Source organism: Phoenix dactylifera, unplaced genomic scaffold, assembly GCF_009389715.1.
Source record: "Phoenix dactylifera cultivar Barhee BC4 unplaced genomic scaffold, palm_55x_up_171113_PBpolish2nd_filt_p 000130F, whole genome shotgun sequence".
Taxonomy (NCBI): domain Eukaryota; kingdom Viridiplantae; phylum Streptophyta; class Magnoliopsida; order Arecales; family Arecaceae; genus Phoenix; species Phoenix dactylifera.
The window spans coordinates 692,140-697,686 of record NW_024067692.1 but is presented as its reverse complement, the minus strand read 5'-3'; the positions used below and the strand labels follow the sequence as shown (position 1 = coordinate 697,686).

General features: G+C 37.3%; 1 non-coding gene across 1 annotated transcript; it reads right to left on the bottom strand.

Moving 5' to 3' along the window:
* Positions 1-4,057: 4,057 nt before the first annotated feature.
* Positions 4,058-4,164, bottom strand: LOC120104868. The gene has a single exon (XR_005507224.1). It is a non-coding gene; the product is annotated as a small nucleolar RNA R71 (small nucleolar RNA).
* Between the last annotated feature and the right edge of the window lie 1,383 nt (positions 4,165-5,547).

Below are 5,547 nucleotides of genomic sequence, written 5' to 3'. Positions count from 1 at the left end.
AAATAGGATTAAGTGCACCCAATTTAATTCCTCCAAATCCTAATCCAATTAGAATTTAATTGAACCATGACTCAATTGAACTCTTCAATCCTAATCCAATTAGGAGTCATTTAATTAATTAGATTAAAATTAAAATTAATTAGGACTTAAGAAAATCCTAATTTAATCAGGACTTGTTTAAATTTCAGCCCTAAGACAATTACGACTTTAGAAATCCTACTCCAAGTAGGACTCTAATTTAATTTGAAATCCTAATCCAATTAGGACTCCAAGAATTCTACTCCAAGTAGGACTCATGATCAAGTCCAATTAATTAAATCCAATTAATTAAATTAAATTGCAATCCGATTGTAATTATTCCTTCTTCTAATCGCTAACTCTAAGCGGGTTATCTATTTATCAATCTAATTGATCATATGTGATTCTTAATCACAATTCAACCATCGAATCGATCGATACTTCTAATGTGTGTGACCCCATAGGTTCTATTCTGACTGGTAGTGAGATATATTGCAATCTCGATCACAATATCATCGAAAACTCCTTTCAATGGGTTGAAACATTTCCAACTCAACTCACCAGGGATCATCGACCATCAAGATGATCCCTGTGAGTCTCACCATCCACCAGTGACACCTAGCAGTATGTAGTGGCTACCCAGTAGAATAGAATGATGAACCTCTAGGTGCAGTTATCGTATGATACAGTCCTTCTATCGTGGATCCCTACAAACCGGAGGTCATGGATAACTCGTTAATTTCCGTCGTTTGTCATATGTCTAGATTTATTCGACTTGAGTTCGATAGTAGAAGAACTCTTTCTCCACTGTATATTACTGCCCTGGCCAAGGTCTTAGAACTCTGTCTAATAAATCACATAGGATCACTCCTCTTCTATCAAGGTCGATAGATTCCATCTAAGTGCATACCTTACTTCTACAGTGAACCTACTGCAGCCAATCTACACAACAAGGACCCATATGACTAGAGACCATGTATATGTGCAGTCAAACTACAATAACCTCACTGTGAGTAGCCGAAGCACCGCAGGTCAAAGGACCAGTCATACTACTGCAACATCAAGTAAGTCACTGACGAGTGGATAGACATCCAAGTGACTTCTTATCTTGGTCACGCTCAGTACCCTTGTTCTCTAATAAGCACCTGCACTATCACTTCAGTGTCCCTACACTATGGACTCGAGTCTCGTCCATCCATAAGGAAAGCGATCTGTGCACTGATCGGACTGATCACCGTCCTCGTGATGATCCATTGATCAGGAGCATTTAGAAATTAATTACTAATGATACATGGCTCAAATTTTCAACTCTTGAGAATATGTATCATCATCTTATTAATTTCTTGGACGATTCATAGACACATAAACAATATGAATGAAAATATGCCCATTATTCAATAATAATAAAGTCAAGTACAAATTTTATGTCTCAGAATTAATAATGTATCCGCCATATTGGCTTCTAGGGCATACATCTAACACCGCGTCCCAGCTTCCTTCCCAAATCAGCAATCGGATCCCCCAAGCACTACATCCGTGATCAACTCCCTCCCATCGATCATGCGACCCGGATGATCATCTCCTCCCAGCAAAGGATCCGTGGCATCCTCTTCCACGTGTGACCTGGACGATCGGCTCCTCCCAGTGATCCCACAGCGCCCCTCATCCGCATCCACCTCCCGGAATCCCAGCCTCCCGCGCACAATCCAGCCCTTCTGCATTCTTCCGAGTCTGCGATCCAGCCGCTCGCAGTCATCTTCCATTCCGCATCCCGGACGACCCCCTTCTCCGTGATCCCAGCATCCCGCGGCTAGCTCGTTCCTCCCTGCAATCAAGCTTCCGTTACTCCTCCATCAGGGGATCCATCGGCGGGCCAAAGAGATGGGTGACCTATTTAAGGAGAGGAGAAGGAGGAATAGGGAGGTTCTCGGTTGGGGCCAAGAAGAGAAGGAAGGGCTCTGTTTCAAGAGAAGAAACAAAGAAAAAGAAACAGAGCAAGGCTCTGTTTTGTTTGAAAAGGAGAATAAAAAAATAGGAGAGAGAAGAAAGGGGAGTTTTCTATTTGATTTTCTTTTATTTCTTGTTTTCTTTTTATTTGCAGAAGAAAAGAAGCATTAGGCTTCATCTTCATTTTTTTACTTTTTGTAATCATTTTTTTTATGAAATCAATCAATTTTCTCTCATGCAATCTATGTTTCCGGCTTCAATCTTCTTAAGCACTGTTTTCATCCATGCCAAAGTTTTCCTTTGAATAGTTAAATATTTTATTAAATTTATAAATGCTCTTCGATACCAAGTATCTGTCTTTTCGTTATTTTCAAATAGACAATATTCTCTGGTAGACTAGAGAATCATTCAACATCCCCAAAGTAATATTTTTTTCTTATTATTCAAAAAAATTGGCTTTGAATCCGAGTGAATGTTTTGATTTTTATGCAACTCCAATCGCTTTCCTGTGCATCGACCTCTTACGACCACTATTCTTCGAGTAGAAAAGGTAAGAGTATAATTAATTTAAAACTTTGTTTGTTGGTTCTAACAACGATCTGTTTAGTGCATTTTCAGGTAAACAGAAAATCTATAATAAAATTTGGGCGTCGTTGCTGGGGAGGCAAATCGAGAAGCAAGAACGATCACGAAGATCAAATCGAATTTTGGATGCCTGGAGTAAACGCACTCAGGTAGTAAATTTTTTTATTAATTTTTCTTGTTTTGATTATTTTTAGTTAATAATTTCGTAGTTATTAAATTCTGAAATTTAAAATTCAGAATTTAAAATTTTGATTTTTTTTAAAATTTCAAAAAAAATTAAAACTTAAAAAAATTCCAAAATTCTAAAATTTAAAAATTTAAATTCAAAATTTGAAATTTTAAAAAAAAGAAAAAAAAATTTTGCTTGCTCATTTAATCAGTACAACCTAGTGACATTCCATAAACTTTAAAAACATTATTGAATATTTGCTGCATTTAGTATTAAGCATTTGCATAAAATAATTTAAGGGCAAAACCTATTAAAAAGATAAGGTCGGAAAGTCATTACCTGTCCTTAGCCCAAAAATCACCACCTTGCATACATATCCTAAGCCAAATTAAATTAAAATAAATTTGACGTTGGCCTTAAGATTTTTGAGCTCAATTAGGCTCTTGGAAAGAAGCAGTTGAACGCCACTCCAGTAAGAATTTAGTAATTGGTGATGTCTAGAAAAGTTTTACAATAGTGAGAACTGTTACGAGTATTGTGGTACTGGTATATCCCTTCTGGCACCATCACACACCCTGGGACTTTTCTGGTCATTGGTTACTGGATCGCTTAACTGGTAAGCTCAAACTTAATCTGGAAGGGCGATTAGGAGCTGTCTAATCTAGGAGAGAATTTCAGAAACTTTTAACCTGATAAATTTCTGTGCAACTAGATTAAAAGCTACTAAACCTTCTATAATCTCAAGATTAAAGAGCCAATCCGTTGTGTGGTGTTGATTATGGTTATCTTGGTCTAGCCCTTCTTCTTTTCTTTTAGGATTTCGTTTAGGAGTCAAGTCTAATTAGTTGTGGATAATGTATGCACGGTAGAAGATCATTAAGGGGTAAGTTAACACCATTTATCCCAGAGGTTGAAAAAAATTATCGTCACATCCAATGAATTATTGATCAACCACCAATCTCTACAATGGATGATCATATTAGAACCCTTAATGAATTATTCGCTTCTGCATCTGCTAGTCCACCTACATATATAGTGTTGCTAATAAATAACGCAACCCAATTTGAAATTCAGGCTGCGACAATAAATATGCTATCCAAATTTTATGGGTTTGAAAGTGAACAACCCTACATTCATCTAAATAAATTCATGACAATTTGTCAAACTTTCAAAAATCAAAATTTAGATGAAGAAAGTGTAAAATTGAGATTGTTCTCAATGACTTTAGAGGATCGAGCCACGATATGGCTATATTCTCTGGCCCCAAATTCCATCACAACATTGGAACAACTATCTAGAAAGTTCATGGCAAAATTTTACCCCATGGTTAAAACAGAAAAAATTAAGAATGCTATAAGAACTTTCAGAGAAAAATCTGAAGAGAAATTTTTCCAAACTTGGGAATGATTCCATGACTTGTTGGTCAAATGCCCACACCATGGCATGATAAGGCTGATCTGATCCACTTCTTTTATAAAGGACTACCTCCGGCATATAGAAACATGATCGAGTCCATGCACAAGGGTAGGTTCATGAACCAAACCCCGGATCAAGCCTATGAATTTCTTGTTGACTTAGCCGAGAACGCCCAAAATTGGAGTAGCTATGGCGAGGAAGTAAATAGAGATGACTTCGGATCTAGAAAATCAGGTAATTATGAAATAAAAGCAGACCCAGATCTCAAAAATGTCATATCCAATCTAGTGACTGGAGTGAACAATTTAAGTAAAAAGTTTGATGTTTTCACTGTTTCCACTAGTTCGAGTTCATATAAAGAGTCAAATCCCATCATGAAAGTGGATCACGAGTCACATAGTTTGTGTGTCTTGTGTAACAGTCTGGAGCATCTAGTGGAGTGCTGCCCTAATCTGCCTACCATAAAGGCCGAGCAAGCAAATGCTCTAAATTCATATAGTGCCTTCAAGAAGCCCACTCCCAATTCATTCAGCCCAGTCTACCATCCTGATAATAGGTTTCACCCAAATTTCTTATACAAATAAAATGAACCTATTCAGCATCAAGGTGGTCCACCAGGTTTTCAGAGGAACTTCCCCAGAATAGGTCCATCACAAATGAACCAACCTTTGGTTCCATCTGTACCTCCTTACAATACCTCTATCCCACAACAATCTTCACTATTAGAAACCATGATGGCTAATATGATGAAACAATAACAAGATTTTATCCAACAGCAACAACAGACCAACATGACCCATACCCAGACTAACCAATTCCATGCGCAAGCAATTGCAAAACTTGAAGTTAGTTTGAGCCAAATAGCAAACTCTCTAGGGGATAGGAAGAAAGGTGAACTACCTCGTTAACCAGTGCCTAACCCTAGTAGACAACAAGATCAGAGAGGTCAGTATCAAATCGATTCTAATGAAAATCCAACCCATGAAGTCTAGACAATTACCACTTTAAAGTCTGGCAAGCAAGTGGACAATAAAGTCTAACTTCCTAAACATGTAAAAGAAAATAAATATGAACCCAATAAGAACCCTATTCAAAAGAGGGGTCAAGAACAGGACAAACCAGAAAAAAAAGAAGAACCCATAGAAACATACAAACCTAAGGTTCCCTTTCCCAGTAGACTTCTAGACTCCAAGAAACAATCTAACATTGATGAAATAATGAAAGTTTTTAAAAATATGCAAATAAATATACCTTTCCTCGATGCCATACGATAAATTTTCTCCTATATAAAAATCTTGAAAGACCTCACCACGGTCAAAAGAAAAACCAGCATTCCTAGGCAAGCTGTTATGGTGGCACAGGCTTCATTTCTTATTCAACAACAGATTGCCCCAAAATACAAAGATCCTGGT